Here is a 24,033-nt window from a genome sequence, read left to right on the forward strand (position 1 = left end):
AACACAGGCATCTGTCCTCAAACAAACAGCACGTGTGTTTTAAACACGCAGTCTCACAACACAGGCATCTGTCCTCAAACAAACAGCACGTGTGTTTTAAACACGCAGTCTCACAACACAGGCATCTGTCCTCAAACAAACAGCACGTGTGTTTTAAACACGCAGTCTCACAACACAGGCATCTGTCCTCAAACAAACAGCACGTGTGTGTTAAACACGCAGTGTCACAACACAGGCATCTGTCCTCAAACAAACAGCACGTGTGTTTTAAACACGCAGTCTCACAACACAGGCATCTGTCCTCAAACAAACAGCACGTGTGTTTTAAACACGCAGTCTCACAACACAGGCATCTGTCCTCAAACAAACAGCACGTGTGTTTTAAACACGCAGTCTCACAACACAGGCATCTGTCCTCAAACAAACAGCACGTGTGTGTTAAACACGCAGTCTCACAACACAGGCATCTGTCCTCAAACAAACAGCACGTGTGTTTTAAACACGCAGTGTCACAACACAGGCATCTGTCCTCAAACAAACAGCACGTGTGTTTTAAACACGCAGTCTCACAACACAGGCATCTGTCCTGTGTTTTAAACAAACAAACAGCACGTGTGTGTTTAAACACGCAGTCTCACAACACAGGCATCTGTCCTCAAACAAACAGCACGTGTGTGTTAAACACGCAGTGTCACAACACAGGCATCTGTCCTCAAACAAACAGCACGTGTGTTTTAAACACGCAGTCTCACAACACAGGCATCTGTCCTCAAACAAACAGCACGTGTGTGTTAAACACGCAGTGTCACAACACAGGCATCTGTCCACAGGCATCTGTCCCCAAACAAACAGCACGTGTGTTTTAAACACGCAGTGTCACAACACAGGCATCTGTCCTAAAACAAATAGCACGTGTGTTTTAAACACGCAGTCTCACAACACAGGCATCTGTCCTCAAACAAACAGCACGTGTGTGTTTAAACACGCAGTCTCACAACACAGGCATCTGTCCTCAAACAAACAGCACGTGTGTTTTAAACACGCAGTCTCACAACACAGGCATCTGTCCTCAAACAAACAGCACGTGTGTTTTAAACACGCAGTCTCACAACACAGGCATCTGTCCTCAAACAAACAGCACGTGTGTTTTAAACACGCAGTGTCACAACACAGGCATCTGTCCTCAAACAAACAGCACGTGTGTTTTAAACACGCAGTCTCACAACACAGGCATCTGTCCTCAAACAAACAGCACGTGTGTGTTTAAACACGCAGTCTCACAACACAGGTGTTTTAAACATCTGTCTGTCCTCAAACAGCAAACAGCACGTGTGTTTTAAACACAGGCAGTCTCACAAGTCTCACACAGGCATCTGTCCTCAAACAAACAGCACGTGTGTTTTAAACACGCAGTCTCACAACACAGGCATCTGTCCTCAAACAAACAGCACGTGTGTTTTAAACACGCAGTGTCACAACACAGGCATCTGTCCTCAAACAAACAGCACGTGTGTTTTAAACACGCAGTGTCACAACACAGGCATCTGTCATCAAACAAACAGCACGTGTGTTTTAAACACGCAGTGTCACAACACAGGCATCAGCACACAGGCATCTGTCCTCAAACAAACAGCACGTGTGTTTTAAACACGCAGTGTCACAACACAGGCATCTGTCCTCAAACAAACAGCACGTGTGTTTTAAACACGCAGTCTCACAACACAGGCATCTGTCCTCAAACAAACAGCACGTGTGTTTTAAACACGCAGTGTCACAACACAGGCATCTGTCCTAAAACAAACAGCACGTGTGTTTTAAACACGCAGTCACAACACAGGTATCTTTCATCAAACAAACAGCACGTGTGTTTTAAACACGCAGTCTCACAACACAGGCATCTGTCCTCAAACAAACAGCACGTGTGTTTTAAACACGCAGTCTCACAACACAGGCATCTGTCCTCAAACAAACAGCACGTGTGTTTTAAACACGCAGTGTCACAACACAGGCATCTGTCCACAACACAGGCATCTGTCCTCAAACAAACAGCACGTGTGTTTTAAACACGCAGTCTCACAACACAGGCATCTGTCCTCAAACAAACAGCACGTGTGTTTTAAACACGCAGTCTCACAACACAGGCATCTGTCATCAAACAAACAGCACGTGTGTTTTAAACACGCAGTCTCACAACACAGGCATCTGTCCTCAAACAAACAGCACGTGTGTTTTAAACACGCAGTGTCACAACACAGGCATCTGTCCTCAAACAAACAGCACGTGTGTTTTAAACACGCAGTCTCACAACACAGGCATCTGTCCTCAAACAAACAGCACGTGTGTTTTAAACACGCAGTCTCACAACACAGGCATCTGTCCTCAAACAAACAGCACGTGTGTTTTAAACACGCAGTCTCACAACACAGGCATCTGTCCTCAAACAAAAACAGCACGTGTGTTTTCCTCAAACACGCAGTGTCACAACACAGGCATCTGTCCTCAAACAAAGCAGCACGCAGTGTCTGTCCTCAAACAAACAGCACGTGTGTTTTAAACACGCAGTCTCACAACACAGGCATCTGTCCGCAGTCTCAAACAAACAGCACGTGTGTTTTAAACACGCAGTCTCACAACACAGGCATCTGTCCTCAAACAAACAGCACGTGTGTTTTAAAGTCTCACAACACAGGCATCTGTCCTCAAACAAACAGCACGTGTGTTTTAAACACGCAGTCTCACAACACAGGCATCTGTCCTCAAACAAACAGCACGTGTGTTTTAAACACGCAGTCTCACAACACAGGCATCTGTCCTCAAACAAACAGCACGTGTGTTTTAAACACGCAGTCTCACAACACAGGCATCTGTCCTCAAACAAACAGCACGTGTGTTTTAAACACGCAGTCTCACAACACAGGCATCTGTGTTTTAAACACGCAACAAACAACACAGGTGTCTGTTAAACACGCAGTGTCACAACACAGGCATCTGTCCCCAAACAAACAGCACGTGTGTTTTAAACACGCAGTCTCACAACACAGGCATCTGTCCTCAAACAAACAGCACGTGTGTGTTAAACACGCAGTCTCACAACACAGGCATCTGTCCTCAAGCAAACAGCACGTGTGTTTTAAACACGCAGTGTCACAACACAGGCATCTGTCCTCAAACAAACAGCACGTGTGTTTTAAACACGCAGTCTCACAACACAGGCATCTGTCCTCAAACAAACAGCACGTGTGTTTTAAACACGCAGTCTCACAACACAGGCATCTGTCCTCAAACAAACAGCACGTGTGTTTAAAACACGCAGTCTCACAACACAGGCATCTGTCCTCAAAACAAACAGCACGTGTGTTTTAAACACGCAGTCTCACAACACAGGCATCTGTCCTCAAACAAACAGCACGTGTGTGTTAAACACGCAGTCTCACAACACAGGCATCTGTCCTCAAACAAACAGCACGTGTGTTTTAAACACGCAGTGTCACAACACAGGCATCTGTCCTCAAACAAACAGCACGTGTGTTTTAAACACGCAGTCTCACAACACAGGCATCTGTCCTCAAACAAACAGCACGTGTGTTTTAAACACGCAGTCTCACAACACAGGCATCTCTGTCCTCAAACAAACAGCACGTGTGTTTTAAACACGCAGTCACAGGCATCACAACACAGGCATCTGTCCTGTCAAACAAACAAACACGCACGTGTGTGTTTAAACACGCAGTCACAACACAGGCATCTGTCCTCAAACAAAGCACGTGTGTTTTAAACACGCAGTCTCACAACACAGGCATCTGTCCTGTCCCGGTAACAAACAGCACGTGTGTTTTAAACACGCAGTCTCACAACACAGGCATCTGTCCTCAAACAAACAGCACGTGTGTTTTAAACACGCAGTCTCACAACACAGGCATCTGTCCTCAAACAAACAGCACGTGTGTTTTAAACACGCAGTCTCACAACACAGGCATCTGTCAAACAGCACGTGTGTTTTAAACACGCAGTGTCACAACACAACAAACACGTGTGTTTTAAACACGCAGTCTCACAACACAGGCATCAAAACAAACAGCACGTGTGTGTTAAACACGCATCTGTCATCTGTCCTCAAACAAACAGCACGTGTGTTTTAAACACGCAGTCTCACAACACAGGCATCTGTCCTCAAACAAACAGCACGTGTGTTTTAAACACGCAGTCTCACAACACAGGCATCTGTCCTCAAACAAACAGCACGTGTGTGTTAAACACGCAGTCTCACAACACTGGCATCTGTCCTCAAACAAACAGGCATCTGTCCTCAAACAAACAGCACGTGTGTTTTAAACACGCAGTCTCACAACACAGGCATCTGTCCTCAAACAAACAGCACGTGTGTTTTAAACACGCAGTCTCACAACACAGGCATCTGTCCTAAAACAAACAGCACGTGTGTTTTAAACACGCAGTCTCACAACACAGGCATCTGTCCTCAAACAAACAGCACGTGTGTTTTAAACACGCAGTCTCACAACACAGGCATCTGTCCTCAAACAAACAGCACGTGTGTTTTAAACACGCAGTCACAACACAGGCATCTGTCCTCAAACAAACAGCACGTGTGTTTTAAACACGCAGTCTCACAACACAGGCATCTGTCCTCAAACAAACAGCACGTGTGTTTTAAACACGCAGTCTCACAACACAGGCATCTGTCCTCAAACAAACAGCACGTGTGTTTTAAACACGCAGTCTCACAACACAGGCATCTGTCCTCAAACAAACAGCACGTGTGTTTTAAACACGCAGTCTCACAACACAGGCATCTGTCCTCAAACAAACAGCACGTGTGTTTTAAACACACAGTCTCACAACACAGGCACCTGTCCTGAAAAAAACAGCACGTGTGTTTTAAATACGCAGTGTCACAACACAGGCATCTGTCCTAAAACAACAACACAGGCATCTGTCACGCACGTGTTTTAAACACGCAGTCTCACAACACAGGCATCTGTCACGCAAACAAACAGCACGTGTGTTTTAAACACGCAGTCTCTGTCCTCAAACAAACAGCACAACACGCAGTCTCACAATCAGTCATCTGTCCTCAACAAACAGCACGTGTGTTTTAAACACGCAGTCACAACACAGGCATCTGTCCTCAAACAAACAGCACGTGTGTTTTAAACACGCAGTGTCATCTGTCCTCAAACAAACAGCACGTGTCTGTCCTCAAACAAACAGCACGTGTCACGCAGTCTCACAACACAGGCATCTGTCCTCAAACAAACAGCACGTGTGTTTTAAACACGCAGTGTCACAACACAGGCATCTGTCCTCAAACAAACAGCACGTGTGTTTTAAACACGCAGTGTCACAACACAGGCATCTGTCCCCAAACAAACAGCACGTGTGTGTTAAACACGCAGTCTCACAACACAGGCATCTGTCCTCAAACAAACAGCACGTGTGTTTTAAACACGCAGTCTCACAACACAGGCATCTGTCCTGAAACAAACAGCACGTGTGTTTTAAACACGCAGTCTCACAACACAGGCATCTGTCCTCAAACAAACAGCACGTGTGTTTTCAAACACGCAGTCTCACAACACAGGCATCTGTCCTCAACACGCAGTCTCACAACACAGGCATCTGTCCTCAAACAAACAGCACGTGTGTTTTAAACACGCAGTCTCACAACACAGGCATCTGTCCTCAAACAAACAGCACGTGTGTTTTAAACACGCAGTCTCACAACACAGGCATCTGTCCTCAAACAAACAGCACGTGTGTTTTAAACACGCAGTCTCACAACACAGGCATCTGTCCTCAAACAAACAGCACGTGTGTTTTAAACACGCAGTCTCACAACACAGGCATCTGTCCTCAAACAAACAGCACGTGTGTTTTAAACACGCAGTCTCACAACACAGGCATCTGTCCTCAAACAAACAGCACGTGTGTTTTAAACACGCAGTCCTCAAACAAACAGCACGTGTCAAACAAGTCACAGGCATCTGTCCTCAAACAAACAAAACAGCACGTGTGTTGTTTAAACACGCAGTCTCACAACACAGGCATCTGTCCTCAAACAAACAGCACGTGTGTTTTAAACACGCAGTCTCACAACACAGGCATCTGTCCCCAAACAAACAGCACGTGTGTTAAACACGCAGTTTAAACAGGCATCTGTCCCCAAACAAACAGTGTCAGTGTCACAACACAGGCATCTGTCCTCAAACAAACAGCACGTGTGTTTTAAACACGCAGTCTCACAACACAGGCATCTGTCCTCAAACAAACAGCACGTGTGTTTTAAACACGCAGTGTCACAACACAGGCATCTGTCCTCAAACAAACAGCACGTGTGTTTTAAACACGCAGTCTCACAACACAGGCATCTGTCCTCAAACAAACAGCACGTGTGTGTTAAACACGCAGTGTCACAACACAGGCATCTGTCCTCAAACAAACAGCACGTGTGTTTTAAACACGCAGTCTCACAACACAGGCATCTGTCCTCAAACAAACAGCACGTGTGTTTTAAACACGCAGTCTCACAACACAGGCATCTGTCCTCAAACAAACAGCACGTGTGTTTTAAACACGCAGTCTCACAACACAGGCATCTGTCCTCAAACAAACAGCACGTGTGTGTTAAACACGCAGTGTCACAACACAGGCATCTGTCCTCAAACAAACAGCACGTGTGTTTTAAACACGCAGTGTGTCTGACAACACAGGCACAACACAGGCATCTGTCCTCAAACAAACAGCACGTGTGTTTTAAACACGCAGTCTCACAACACAGGCATCTGTCCTCAAACAAACAGCACGTGTGTTTTAAACACGCAGTCACGCACAACACAGGCATCTGTCCTCAAACAAACAGCACGTGTGTTTTAAACACGCAGTCTCACAACACAGGCATCTGTCCTCAAACAAACAGCACGTGTGTTTTAAACACGCAGTCTCACAACACAGGCATCTGTCCTCAAACAAACAGCACGTGTGTTTTAAACACGCAGTCTCACAACACAGGCATCTGTCCTCAAACAAACAGCACGTGTGTTTTAAACACGCAGTCTCACAACACAGGCATCTGTCCTCAAACAAACAGCACGTGTGTTTTAAACACGCAGTCTCACAACACAGGCATCTGTCCTCAAACAAACAGCACGTGTGTGTTTTCTCAAACACGCAGTCTCACAACACAGGCATCTGTCCCCAAACAAACAGCACGTGTGTTTAAACACGCAGTCTCACAACACAGGCATCTGTCCCCAAACAAACAGCACGTGTGTTTTAAACACGCAGTGTCACAACACAGGCATCTGTCCTCAAACAAACAGCACGTGTGTTTTAAACACGCAGTCTCACAACACAGGCATCTGTCCTCAAACAAACAGCACGTGTGTTTTAAACACGCAGTCTCACAACACAGGCATCTGTCCTCAAACAAACAGCACGTGTGTTTTAAACACGCAGTCTCACAACACAGGCATCTGTCCTCAAACAAACAGCACGTGTGTTTTAAACACGCAGTCTCACAACACAGGCATCTGTCCTCAAACAAACAGCACGTGTGTTTTAAACACGCAGTCTCACAACACAGGCATCTGTCCTGAAACAAACAGCACGTGTGTTTTAAACACGCAGTCTCACAACACAGGCATCTGTCCTCAAACAAACAGCACGTGTGTTTTAAACACGCAGTCTCACAACAAACAAACAGCACGTGTGTTTTAAACACGCTGTCCAAAACAAACAGGCATCTGTCCTCAAACAAACAGCACGTGTGTTTTAAACACGCAGTCTCACAACACAGGCATCTGTCCTCAAACAAACAGCACGTGTGTTTTAAACACGCAGTGTCACAACACAGGCATCTGTCCCCAAACAAACAGCACGTGTGTTTTAAACACGCAGTGTCACAACACAGGCATCTGTCCCCAAACAAACAGCACGTGTGTTTTAAACACGCAGTGTCACAACACAGGCATCTGTCCCCAAACAAACAGCACGTGTGTTTTAAACACGCAGTGTCACAACACAGGCATCTGTCCCCAAACAAACAGCACGTGTGTTTTAAACACGCAGTCTCACAACACAGGCATCTGTCCTCAAACAAACAGCACGTGTGTGTTAAACACGCAGTCTCACAACACAGGCATCTGTCCTCAAACAAACAGCACGTGTGTTTTAAACACGACCCAGGGTATGCCTAACAAAACGGATGGTACCATGTCATGTTTGGTACTGAAATACGGACCCAGGGTGTGCCTAACAAAATGGATGGTACCATGTTATGTTTGGTACTGAAATACGGACCCAGGGTGTGCCTAACAAAATGGATGGTACCATGTCATGTTTGGTACTGAAATACGGACCCAGGGTGTTCCTAACAAAATGGATGGTACCATGTCATGTTTGGTATTAAAATACGGACCCAGGGTGTGCCTAACAAAATGGATGGCACCATGTCATGTTTGTTATTAAAATACGCGGTGGGTCTCAGTTGTGACAGGTGTGGTCGTGCTCATATTCACTTCTAGTCGTCCAGTTTAGTGCTCATGTGTGTGTTGTTGTTGTTTTAAACCTCTTTTATTTCCATTGAATGTTTTAGTAACAAAATGTTATAGCAGTTGGATATGGTTTTAAAACTTAATAATAAGTTTTCATACAAGTTTTAACATGAATCATTAGATAGTTGCATGTCATACAAGTTTTAACATGAATCATTATATAGTTGTATGTCATACAAGTTTTAACGTTAATCATTAGATAGTTGCATGGCATACATTAACATTAATTATTATATACATGTACTTGCATGTCAATTTATCGGTTTCCTATTCACGCAAAAAGACTACAATCGGAAACTGGTTGGATCGGGAAAAAACAGCTTACAACAGTAGTAAACTCAGTGCAGTCAATATGTAATGCACCCATGTGTTACCACAGACCAAATACTTGTCTCTGTAAAGCTATATTTCATATTTTGTTTTGATTTTTAAAAATAATTCGTCTATTTATATTTATGTCTTATGTGCAGTTAATTGCTCTATGAGGCCAGAACGAAGCCCTATTTAATATTAAAGCCATTAAAGAACATATGCTATAAAAAGACAAATAATTAAAAAATAAATATAAAATATGAAGTATAGCTTTACAAAGACGTAGATAGCAAGTACAGCCGTTATCGGTGAATGGCGTTCGACGATAAAAATGTTTTTAATGTTGATGGTCTATTCTAAAATAATACTACTAATAAATACAATTTTTAAAAAACCAACGAAGGGATCTTTTATATGCACGTTAACGTTTCTACAGACAAGACAGTACATACCACGGTATTTGATGTACTGGATGGGATGGGGAGACGAGCGCTCTAACACCGACCATCCCCCACCCCTTCCCAGTAAGCCAGAGACATTACAGCCAAGAAGGCAGTAACCCACCGCAGCTACCACTCTCGTGTCACACGCTGTAATCCCCCTTGACTTTCCACCGTCACATATTCGTACGCCATTTGAAAATCGAGTAATGGCGGACTGGAATTAAAGTTGCGTATACAGTTTACACAAAACAAACCCACGTTGTATTAAGCTTGAGACTATATGATAAAGAGATTATTACCCTCGTGTGTTTCGTTATCGTCAATATATATTAGGAATAAAAATAATTGCTTTATGTTCGCCAGTATCATATATTGTTGGAAATAAAAATTGTATATATATATACACACACACACACACGTAGATGTATATATTATTATTAGTCTTTCTTCACATTTCATGGAGACAGCCGTTGATCAGGGTAGTGAGCGACAATTTCACAACATATGTGGTGAAAAAAACCTTGTCTTATTATTGGCCTAGCCTTCTCGGTTAGGTAGGTGGGGACTCTCACTAAATTGTTTTATGTGGCCTTATTGGGTCAGTTATTTTCTCTTTCGATCAGTGTTATAAGTCAGACGAGGAAAATACAACATAGTTAGACATGGGCAACTCAAAAGAGAAAGATCACATGACGGAGTGGGTAAAACTTGACACATTAATCACAGTAGAGACATCTCGAAACACACACACTCTCTCTCTCTCTCTCTCTCTCTCTCTCTCTCTCTCTCTCTCTCTCTCTCTCTCTCTCTCTCTCTCTCTCACACGAACACGAACAAACACAAACACACACGAACACACACACACATACACACACACACCCGAACACACACAAACACATCCACACACACACACCCACGCACACCCACGAATACACACACACTCACACGAATACACACGCGCGAACACACCCACACACACCCACACACACACACGAACACACGAACACAGACATACACACGAACACAGACACACACACGAATACAGACACACACACACACGAACACACACACACACACACGCGCGCGCGCGCACACACACACACAAACAAACACGAACACACACACATACACATACACATACACACACACACACACACATGAACACACACACCCGAACACACACAAACACATCCACACACACCCACGCACACACACGAATACATACACACACACCCACGCACACACACGAATACATACACACCCACACACACTCATACACACACACACACACAAACACACGAACACAGACATACACACGAACACACACGAACACAGACACACACACGAACACAGACACACACACGAACACACACACACACACAAACGAACACACTAACACAGACATACACACGAACACAGACACACACACGAACACAGACACACACACGAACACACACACACACAAACGAACACACTAACACAGACATACACACGAACACAGACACACACACGAACACAGACACACACACGAACACACACACACACAAACGAACACACTAACACAGACATACACACAAACACAGACACACACACACACAAAAACACGAACACACACACACACACACACACAAACGAACACACTAACACAGACATACACACGAACACAGACACACACACACACACACACACACACGAACACACACACACACACACATATAAGACAAGATAAGACTATTCTAATTCAGTATAAAGGCCATAGGCCATAATACAGTCAGAAACTGTTATACATGTTTGCGCATGTGTAGTATTTGCACAGTATACTACAAGCATATATTTAAATATTTAAGTATTTGTAAGTTTTTGCACATACATTGAATAGTACATCCCAATTTTCTGATGTTATAATATATACTCTTCAAAAAAAGAAACGCAAAAGGGTACAAATGGGTTATAACTCCGATTTTATGTTTCCTACCGGTTCATGCTTTGTGAATATAAGGTCATTGCATGTCCCAAACACATTCCCACGGTTACATTCGATAAAACGCAGCTACTGTACAATAAAGTTCCAAAATGTGAATATTCGCAAAAATGCAGCCACGTGCAAACCATGTCACCACTGCACGTGCGTTGTCTGCACGTGCAACATGAACACCGACAGTATAAAAGTGCAGGGTGTTCGCTTGCCTGGCCTCTGTATCTGGCCGACAGTTGACAATCCAGGACATGCCACGTCTCAGTGAACCGCAGAGAAACAATGCCATCGGCCGACTAGACGCAGGCGAATCCAGAACGGCCGTTGCCAGGGCATTCCATGTGTCCCCAAGCACCATCTCCAGACCGTGGGACCGTTACCAGCAACATGGATCAACACGTGACCTCCCTAGATCCGGTCGATCACGGGTCACTACCCCCGGGCAGGACCGCTACATCCGGGTACGCCACCTTCGGGAACGATTGACTACTGCCACCTCCACAGCCGCAGCAATACCAGGTTTGAGCAGGATATCCGACCAGACCGTACGGAACCGCCTACGTGAGGTAGGAATTCGTGCCAAACGTCCAGTTCGAGGTGTCATCTTAACACCACAACACCGTCGACTCCGACTGCAGTGGTGCCAGATTCATCGACAATGGCCTCAACTGCGATGGAGACAGGTGTGGTTCAGTGACGAGTCCCGATTTCTGCTCCGACGTCATGATGGAAGATGTCGCGTATATAGGCGTCGTGGTGAACGTTATGCGGCAAACTGCGTGCAGGAAGTGGACAGATTCGGCGGGGGTAGTGTCATGGTGTGGGCAGCCATCTCACACACTGGCAGAACTGACCTGGTCCACGTGCAGGGCAACCTGAATGCACAGGGCTACATTGACCAGATCCTCCGGCCACACATCGTTCCAGTTATGGCCAACGCCAACGCAGTGTTCCAACATGACAACGCCAGGCCTCACACAGCACGTCTCACAACGGCTTTCCTACAGAACAACAACATTAATGTCCTTCCTTGGCCATCGATATCACCGGATTTGAACCCAATTGAGAATCTATGGGACGAGTTGGACCGACGCCTCCGACAGCGACAACCACAGCCCCAGACCCTGCCCGAGCTGGCAGCAGCCTTGCAGGCCGAGTGGGCCACCATCCCCCAGGACGTCATCCGTACTCTGGATGCTTCAATGGGCAGGCGGTGCCAGGCAGTTGTCAACACACGCGGAGGCCACACCCGGTATTGACTCCAGATGACCTTGACCCTGGTGGTGTGTCCTATCACTTACTCACAATGGACTAGAGTGAATTGTGAACAATCCTGCAACATTTGGTAATTATCGGACTCACCATTCAATAATTAAATCAATTCTCCAAATGTTACGACAATGTGGTTTTGCGTTTCTTCTTTTGAAGAGTATATATAAATGTTTGCAATGAATGATTTTTTTATATATAAATTTAGAAATATGGTGATCTCTTAGTACATTATAACGCTTACATACAAACCGGCCTCGGTGACGTCGTGGTTAGGCCATCGATCAACAGGCTGGTAGGTACTGGGTTCGGATCCCAGTCGAGGCATGGGATTTTTAGTTCAGATACAGACTTCAAACCGTGAGTGAGTGCTCCGCAAGGCTCAATGGGTAGGTGTAAACCACTTGCACCGACCAGTGATCCATAACTGGTTCAACAAAGGCCATGGTTTGTGCTATCCTGCCTGTGGGAAGCGCAAATAAAAGATCCCTTGCTGCTAATCGGAAAGAGTAGTCCATGAAGTGGCGACAGCGAGTTACCTCTCAAAATCTGTGTGGTCCTTAACCATATGTCTGACGCCATATAACCGTAAATAAACTGTGTTGAGTGCGTCGTTAAATAAAACATTTCTTTCTTTCTTTCTTACATACAAGCAAAATATGGAGTTCATCCTCAATATATCTTAATCCATGATCCAGGCAATAGGGACAGAGTCTTTCAGTGGAGGCTATGTTATTACATCTTCCTTGGTCAACAGGAAAAGATTTTACTTCAATGTCTGTACATTGCTAACAGTTTACCATCCCAGATAGGAAAATTTTATACACTTAACTTGGCAACACGAGACATCTTATAGATGTACACAGCATCATTAAGAATGCAGGGAAGACACCAACTAGCAATTCCAGCTGTGTTTGCTTTTACTGGCTATGATATCAACAGTGCTTGAAATGTTGTTCTCTCATGGAAGGTCAGCAAATATTGATGTTCATATGTTTAAGAAGTAAATCATTTCATATACCTTCTATATGGGAGTGCAGGTGTGAATAACACAAATAAATATTATGACTTGAGAAATATCTGGAAATGTGTGTTGCCAAACCAAGGATGATAATATTGAACTACAGTAGAGTATAAATCAGCCTTCTCAATTCTACATGTATATATTCACTGAGAATGCTCTGAGAATGGATATGAAGAGAACAAATTGCCAAGTTGTCATTTGGTATCAGTCATACCAGCCAGTCCAGGCTATTCCCCAACCAAATGATCATATGGCTGAGAAATTTCAGAAGGAACACTAGAGTGAAATAGTGATATTCTACCATGATAGCTGATGGACATACTGATGGAGGAACCAGAGCAGAGCTGAAGAAGGAGAATACCAGAAATTGTGAACATGACAGACATATTTTAATTGCAAAGGAATATGAAAGGAATTCAAAACTTTCGTAGACAATATTTGATGTAGAAACTAATTATATACACCTGAGCATACGTTAAGCACATTGTAAATATAAAGGCAAATCTAAAAATATTACAAACATGGACTAGTATAAGATGAACTTCTGTGAGATAGATGAATTGTACATGTAATGCAAAATAAATTACGGTAGGTATACAAAACTGATGTGTTAAATGTTTAACACTGGTGTTTAGTAAAGAGGGACATCTTCATAATATTGATGCACAAACATGTATACTCAATAAAATTAATTAAAGGCTAGTAAACTTTCTTATATTATAATATAATTATTTGTTACTGTCATTTGTTGAGTATAGTATAGACAGATATGCTGAACCATATTTGAATAATGCTGCCTCAATATATTAAAAACAGTGCAATATTTAATAATAAAAGGTTCAAGCAGCCCAAAGTATGTGTAAATATAGAAAATAATGCATTTCGGGCATTGTTTAACTTTTGCCGATGAGTATATCATTATTCATACCACATATTGCATTGTTATTTGATTTCTTACTATTAACATCTAGTATAGGATGAATAGCATTAATTTTGGCCTTATATCTGTTAAAAATGTATATGGATGACAACTTTATCACTATATTTAATTTTTCTATATAGCATTTTTGGGACACAAAATTTGCAACGGTACCCATATATTCAAATGACGATATTTTTTTAATCCACCAACATTTTTGCTGCAGACAAGCAGATATTAAATTCATATATAATGAGGTATCTAAAAATACTTGTCACCAAAAATCCCTAGGAGGGGAGGGTTTCGGTATCTGGCCCATGGACTATTCAATCCATTGGACTATTTAATCCATTTTTAAAAGAGTTTGGGACAGTTTGGAACACACACACGAACACACACACACACACACACACACACACATAGTGACATACGAACACACACACACACCCGACACATACACGAACATACACAGACACACGAACACATACACACACACACACACACACACACACGAACACACACACACACACGAACACACATATACACGAACACACAAACACACACACGAACACACACACATACACACGAACACACACACACACGCACGAACACACACACACACACAAACACAAATACGAATACACACACACGAACACACACACACACACACCACACACACCCGACACACACACACACATGACACCCACCGACACCCATACACAACCAACACCCATACACAACCAACACACACACACACACACACACACACACACACACACACACACACACACACACATACACACATCAGAATATCAGCTACACAAAAAAATCACAAGCAGATATTAAATTCATATATAATTGGGAATCTAAAAATACTTGTCACCAAAAATCCCTAGGACTAGGAGGGAGGGTTTCGGTATCTGGCCCATGGACTATTTAATCCATTGGACTATTTAATCCATTTTTAAAAGAGTTTGGACAGTTTGGAACACACACACGAACACACACACACGCACACACGCACACGAACTCACACACATACGAACACACCCACACCCAACACATACACGAACATACACAGACACACGAACACATCCACACCCACACGAACACACACACACACACACACACACACACACACGAACACACACACACACGAACACACATACATACACACGAACACACACACGAACACACACACACACACACGAACACACACACACACTCATCACATACACGAACATACACAGACACACGAACAAACACATACACACACACACACACACACACACACACACACAGATGAAACGAATTTTATATAAAATTTTATATTGAAATTAATTTCCGGCATACTTCGTAAATCACCCGAATCATTTCGTATATCCTCGTCATAATCCCGAATGTTTTCTAATTCTTTTCAAATCACTGGCATGATTTTGCAAGTAAGGTTTTGATTGGTCGAATGAAAGGTCAACTGGATATGAGCTCCAACGTAATACTGATTTATGTGGCAACTGTTTATTATTGTTATGTCGACCAAGGTAAGATAGATTGCAAGTAGCAATCCAGGTAAGACTGGTTGCAGGTGACAATCTCATTATCCACATAACACGGCTTTATTTCATGTTATCTCATTTTCTTTTAAAGAGCCCAGCTTGTACACAAAGACTTATATAAATAAGTATTACTATAAATCCGTTTTGTCTCACCTAGCCATCTTTCATAATCTGGAAAAGACTGAGGGGCGGATACAAGCTTCTTTATGAGGGGTATTCAACTTTTAAAAGGCAACCTCCAATATTCCAAAGCATACTAGCATGCATTATGTGTCTGCGTTTATTGCAGTCTTCCACTGAAGCACCCAGCCAACGACTACATTACGTTACACCCACTAAAAGGAGGTTCGGTGGAGGGGTGCGCACTCCAGAACACCTCCCTTGGACCGCGCCTGAGACTAAACTTAAACCGGTCGATCTATCAAGTGGTAATGTAGATCCCAGACTGAAAGCGGAAGTGCTTGTCGGGTTTTAGCCGGCTCCACGCTAAGCGTTCAGTGTTTTACGGGACTCATCGGATCGTGTCACCGCTGACATGAGCCACGTTGTTGGAGCAATCCTAATCCACCAAGTGTCGTCAGCGTGGGCCCCGACATGGAGCGTTAGATGACATTTTAATTAGGAGATGTTGGGCGTCTTTTATTCCAGTCACCGTGGAATGTGTGGCTCATTCTGGCATTTCGCCTTCGTGTCAAACAAATTTTACATTTATTTTTCATTGTTGACATTTAAGAGAAATCTTATTTGTACTGAGATACAGCGATGCTTATATAATTTGTAGGCGACGATCACGACCACATCTTAACACGATGAACATCTCTCTTGTTAGCGGGATTTCCCTGCAAATCCAATAACCATGTCTCCTTAGGGCTGGTACTGCGATACAGCGTTGTTTAAATAATTCCATTATCATTTTCGCTTGCAACGTTTTGCCATTGCTCATCAACTGCAGTATACAGGATTCAATAGCATAGTTTGTTTGAGCACGCATGTCGTGGACGCAAACTGACAATCGCAACTAATGAGAAACTATAATATAATATAAACGAGTGCTCAGTAGTCTTACGTCACGCCTATAGTAGGAGGGTTTGGTCCAAACTAAAACCATGTTGCCGTGATTTTAAGAAGCCACTTTTAGTCGAAGAAATTATAGTGTACGGTCAAATGTTCGCTCCTAACCACGCCAGACCTCACACCGATGATCGCATCTGTCTCTGTTAGCGTCAGTCCACACTGGAAATAATAATCCCCGCTATCTGTTTATACGTTTTATTCTGCCTCGTGTAACTGGATTCATCGAATTCACATTTTTCATCTCTTAAGTGACCACCGTCGTAATTTGACAGTTGTGGTTCCTAGTTATACTGTACAGAGGGTTGGAAATTAATATATTTGTTTAACGACTCTTCAGCACACTATACACGTCGGCTGTTTGATGTCTACGACATAGTTATTCCAACACTTGGATCAAATAGAATGATGCACGGAGACGGCTGCAGCGGCACTTAGGCTACTTTTATCGAAAAGCAGCAAGGCATCTTCTGTAGGCACTTTCTTACAGATATGAGTGCACAGAACACGTAGCCTAGGTAGGGGGCAGGCGGTGGATTTCGCGCAGATATGACAGCACATACCATGTCCTTTGATATACCAACCGTGGGTCACTGTTTGGGACGGAGGAAAACGGAATCCACCAAAAACGATCAGTGTTATGACCCATGACACCTGAGAGAGACACGCTCTCTACCACTCAGATATACCATGCAACCTCAGTACATTCTAGGCGGCAAAGTCCCGATCTCCGATATATAATATAGTAACATACTGCTTTAAATAAGAATGGAATATTTAAAGATAACACAAGAAGTGATGTAATATGTATATTGTTAGTAGTGAGTGGCAAGGCAGAAGCAATGGTGCGCCACAACATAGCCGTCGAATGTTTACGTTAGGATACAGAGGTTACGTATGCCCAAACCAGCTAACTAACGACTGTGTTTCAGACATACAATACTCAAACAGCAGTGTAACTCTATTGCTGCCAAACTACTGGATCTTGGTTATCTGTTCAGTGCGAAGGCTGGGATCAATCGGTCTTGACTTCCGGATCAACCATCTAATGCCAGTTTGGAGCACCCTGTCATATTTCTTAACCACTACACTCCTGTAGCCCCCACCCTCCGTGGGTTTTTGGGTTGTTGTTGTTTTTTTTGTTGGGTTTTATTTTTTTGTTACTGACAATGTTGTTGTTACAGTGCTAGCGGGTATAAAACAAAAAAGGTGAGAATACGGATAGCTGACACTTTCAAGTGGTTTTCTTTGTCCATCAAAGAATCAAAGACGAACCATCGAACTGCAAGGAATGTCTGTCTGTGATGCCGGAGCTGCCCAATGTATTCAATACACAGTGTAGATGTAACCCAGACCTCCACTCGCGGGAGGTGCGAGTGATGAACACACGCCCCTATTATCCAGTGACGTCCGCCTTGGGAAGATATTTCACCCATGTAAAACAGTTAGTGTTGTAAAATAGTATTTCGAGGCACTCTTTACCACAATTGTCCTGTTGAGTATCATTCGTGAGTGTTGTCGCTCGCGGTTAACACTGACATAACGCACCTCTGGGAGGTTAAATACCACGTGCTTTTCCTCGGAACACGGGAATAAATAGTTCAGTAGTTCAGTAGTAGAGTGCTCGCCTGAGGTGCGATGAGTTGCAGGATCGACCACCGACCAAGTACTCTGTGATTTTTCCGTCCTAATCAGAGTCCAACGACTGGTACATCACATGTCGTGGTGTGTACTGTCCTGCTCATCGGAACAAGCATGTACAATAACTTGCTGCTTTTTCGGTACGAGTAAACGCTGTGAACACCAAACAGTGTTGTTGTTTCCCTTCTTAGTGCATTTTAAACCTTGAAACAAAATAATTCTATGTCTGGTCGTAATAATATAATTTAATCTTTTGCTGGTCAGTTAAAGGTCACACTAGATCAATCGTCGGGCGTACGGTAATGAATGTAATGCACACCAGACTTGACTGACCAATATGCGGATTCGTGCTACGGTGTGCAGTTCGTTTAACTAGTTCCATTTTTAAATAATACTAAATTGCATATGTCGCTCAACACTTAAGTAAAGGTCTGAGACACCTATCGTCTGATTGGCTGTATCCAGTGTTGTGTACACCGGACCCGTCTGCCATTTATATAAATTAGTCAATTAATATTTGTATCACCTGCGCAGGCACGTGTGCACAAAAATGTTTCAAGGGGTAAGGTCTAGCCAGAGTATTCTGACGTTCGAGAAATAGACAGGCGTTTTGACAGTTATAATCTCTTTTTGTCATTGGAGATATACAAGAGTAATCCTTTATATTTGACGTTAAATATCTTTACATTCATCATTTGCGAGTTCGCTGATGACTAATATTACATATAAACACACTAAAGGAAGAAACCCGACAACACCTACGTATTTAACATAACGATTGTTGAGACGGTGTGCTGTCGGGTTTCTTCTAGGATCTCTCTCCAATCAGACTGAAAGATAAACCTTGCCCATAAAAATAAAACAAAACACAAAAGACCCCGCAAATAAATAAAAACAAACACCAGGTTAGAGGATTTTAGGGTCCCTTCCCATCCGAAATACCCCGACGTAAACGGAATGCAAGTCCGCAGGAACAGCTATCCGCCTGGACTTTATCTCCGATGAATGCAGGTCCTAGGTCTAATATATTTAGAAATGCAGATCCTAGGTCTAATATATTTAGGAATGCAAGTCCTGGGAAACAAACAACTTAAAAATAAACCAGGTATAAAAGTCTGGGTAGGACTATGGCTCCTAAGAGGTGAGGTGACTGCAATGGGTGTATTTACACGTGAATACTGAAGCAGCGGGTGTACTTACACGTGAATACTGAAACAGTGGGTGTACTTACACGTGAATACTGAAGCAGTGTGTGTACTTACACGTGAATACTGAAACAGCGGGTGTACTTACATGTGAATACTGAAGCAGTGGGTGTACTTACACGTGAATACTGAAGCAGTGTGTGTACTTACACGTGAATACTGAAACAGTGGGTGTACTTACACGTGAATACTGAAACAGCGGGTGTACTTACATGTGAATACTGAAGCAGTGGGTGTACTTACACGTGAATACTGAAGCAGTGTGTGTACTTACACGTGAATACTGAAACAGTGCGTGTACTTACACGTGAATACTGAAACTGTGGATGTATTTACACGTGAATACTGAAACAGTGTGTGTACTTACACGTGAATACTGAAACAGTGCGTGTAGTTACACGTGAATACTGAAACAGTGGGTTTACTTACACGTGAATACTGAAACAGTGGGTGTAGTTACACGTGAATACTAAAACAGCGGGTGTACTTACACGTAAATACTGAAACAGTGCGTGTACTTACATGTGAATACTGAAACAGTGGGTGTACTTACACGTGAATACTGAAACAGCGGGTGTAGTTACACGTGAATACTGAAACAGCGGGTGTACTTACACGTGAATACTGAAACAGTGCGTGTACTTACACGTGAATACTGAAACAGTGGGTGTACTTACACGTGAATACTGAAACAGCGGGTGTACTTACATGTGAATACTGAAGCAGTGGGTGTACTTACACGTGAATACTGAAACAGTGGGTGTACTTACACGTGAATACTGAAACAGTGCGTGTACTTACACGTGAATACTGAAACTGTGGATGTATTTACACGTGAATACTGAAACAGTGTGTGTACTTACACGTGAATACTGAAACAGTGCGTGTAGTTACACGTGAATACTGAAACAGTGGGTTTACTTACACGTGAATACTGAAACAGTGGGTGTAGTTACACGTGAATACTAAAACAGCGGGTGTACTTACACGTAAATACTGAAACAGTGCGTGTACTTACATGTGAATACTGAAACAGTGGGTGTACTTACACGTGAATACTGAAACAGCGGGTGTAGTTACACGTGAATACTGAAACAGCGGGTGTACTTACACGTGAATACTGAAACAGTGCGTGTACTTACACGTGAATACTGAAACAGTGGATGTACTTACATGTGAATACTGAAACAGCGGGTGTATTTACACGTGAATACTGAAACAGCGGGTGTACTTACACGTGGATACTGAAACAGTGGATGTACTTACACGTGAACACTGAAACAGTGGATGTATTTACACGGGAATACTGAAACAGCGGGTGTACTTACACGTGAATACTGAAACAGTGGATGTACTTACACGTGAATACTGAAACAGTGGGTGTACTTACACGTGAATACTGAAACAGCGGGTGTATTTACACGTGAATACTGAAACAGCGGGTGTACTTACACGTGGATACTGAAACAGTGGATGTACTTACACGTGAATACTGAAACAGTGGGTTTACTTACACGCAAATACTGAAACAGTGGATGTACTTACACATGAATACTGAAACAGTGGATGTATTTACACGTGAATACTGAAACAGCGGGTGTACTTACACGTGGATACTGAAACAGTGGGTGTACTTACATGTAGATACTGAAACAGTGGGTTTACTTACACGTAGATACTGAAACAGTGGGTGTACTTACACGCGAATACTGAAACAGTGTGTGGATACGACGAGGATCAGCAGGGTGGCACACAGGTGGGTGCTGGTCGTCTGTAACATGTCAGGACGGATCTGGGGGCTGAAACTGAACAAAAGTCAAAGTTAAAGTTTGTTTTGTTTAACGACACCACTAGAGAACAATGATCGTGGACTATTGGATGTCAAACTTTGGTAATTTTGACATATAGTTTTAGAGAGGAATCCCGCTACATTTTTTCCATTAGTAGCAAAGACTCTTTTGTATGAATCCACAAACAAGATAGCTCATACCACGGTCTTTGATGTACCACTCGTGGTGCACTGGGTGTAACAAGACATAGCCCTAAGTGCTTTACCACTGAGCTAGATACCGTCCTGGGTGTAACAAGACATAGCCCTAAGTGCTTTACCACTGAGCTAGATACCGTCCTGGGTGTAACAAGACATAGCCCTAAGTGCTTTACCACTGAGCTAGATACCGTCCTGGGTGTAACAAGACATAGCCCTAAGTGCTTTACCACTGAGCTAGATACCGTCCTGGGTGTAACAAGACATAGCCCTAAGTGCTTTACCACTGAGCTAGATACCGTCCTGGGTGTAACAAGACATAGCCCTAAGTGCTTTACCACTGAGCTAGATACCGTCCTGGGTGTAACAAGACATAGCCCTAAGTGCTTTACCACTGAGCTAGATACCGTCCTGGGTGTAACAAGACATAGCCCTAAGTGCTTTACCACTGAGCTAGATACCGTCCTGGGTGTAACAAGACATAGCCCTAAGTGCTTTACCACTGAGCTAGATACCGTCCTGGGTGTAACAAGACATAGCCCTAAGTGCTTTACCACTGAGCTAGATACCGTCCTGGGTGTAACAAGACATAGCCCTAAGTGCTTTACCACTGAGCTAGATACCGTCCTGGGTGTAACAAGACATAGTCCTAAGTGCTTTACCACTGAGCTAGATACCGTCCCGCGAAAAGAAGGTTAAATGATCTTATCTCGCCTTCATGTAAAATTCTTTAATCTCATTGGTTGTTTGCCGTTGGACAAATCCCTTATCCCCCTGTGGGCGGAGCCAAATTCTTTTATACCCCGTCTGTAATTTCCAACAGTTTCCAGCCGCCCCAGTTAATGCTAAAGCAATAATTAGATTATAAATAACATTGATAATCAATCAAGTATACATAATTAATTTTATTTTTACTATAAAATACATTATTTCAATACTTTTAAAAGCTGCAATGTTGAACTCTGCCACCTAATTACGGTCGTGGTGTTATTGTATTAATGCACGATTAGCAACAGTTGTTTTTTTGTTTTTTATTTTTAATATTTTTATTTTTTTACTACATACATTTCTGATAAAAAAAAGTGTTTTTTTTATTTTGGTTATTAATATCTGTTTGAGACAATTTCGTATTACAAACATTTGAAGTTAAAAACTCGTTTATCGATTGAACTATTTTTCGTCACTGGCTATATGGTTTAACATGTCGGCAAGATAAATTCTACCTTCGGCTCGGGGTAAAAGAACACACAGAGGGTACATAAAAAGCCATATACCCCTCGTGATGCTTCTACAACTTATATTATTCGTTTTAATCTCATTCGCTATGTGCCAAGCTGCGACTGACCAGACCCGTACCAACGGCTGTTATTGCTGCATTATGCAACTTCCATTTACAAGTCTCGCGTACGTACTTTGTGAAAATAAGTTGATCCCACATCACACTTTGAAGGAAAAGTTATATTACATAAAAGAGTTCAACATCATGAAGTGGTCTATATTCATATTTCAAAAAAACATTTATATAGATGTTGTTTCTTTGCACGATTGCAAAATATTCCAGAGATTAATTAATGTGCTCTAACAAACTGAGGTAAATCTTGTATGTTACATGGATTTATTTTTAGCCTATGGTGATTTAATATGTCCACGAACTAATCCTGTTTGGGAAACTATATTATTGTTTAATTTTTTATGTTTTAAAATTTTATTTTATTTTACATTATTTTATTTTATTTTATTTTCTATTTTTAAAATTAATTTAATTTAATTTATTTGTGTATGTATGCATGTATGCATGTGTGTGTGTGTGTGTGTGTGTGTGTATGCATATATGTGTGTATGCAAGTATGTATGCATGTGTATACACACACACGTGTGCAAATTGACTGGTAAAATTCCCCCTGTAAGTGGAGTGTCAGTTGTCATAGATTTAGTAATCAGGCCAAATGAGTATTTATTTCACTTCATTACTAAATCAATGATAGTTGACATTTCATTCACTCTGGAGATTTTGCCGTCAGTTTACATGCTTGTAAAACCAAAATGGCGTTATTGGTGGGA

The 24,033-nt window shown here is 42.6% G+C and overlaps 1 long non-coding RNA gene across 1 annotated transcript in view; it reads right to left on the reverse strand.

Annotated features, from left to right (window-relative positions):
• Positions 1 to 24,033, reverse strand: part of LOC121382584 — a 47,686-nt gene that overhangs the window by 2,924 nt on the left and 20,729 nt on the right. The window contains exon 3 of the long non-coding RNA XR_005959185.1: positions 21,686 to 21,790. This is a non-coding gene — a long non-coding RNA (uncharacterized LOC121382584). The remainder of the gene's footprint in view (positions 1 to 21,685; positions 21,791 to 24,033) is intronic.

The sequence above is a fragment of the Gigantopelta aegis genome, chromosome 10, assembly GCF_016097555.1.
Source record: "Gigantopelta aegis isolate Gae_Host chromosome 10, Gae_host_genome, whole genome shotgun sequence".
Lineage (NCBI taxonomy): Eukaryota > Metazoa > Mollusca > Gastropoda > Neomphalida > Peltospiridae > Gigantopelta > Gigantopelta aegis.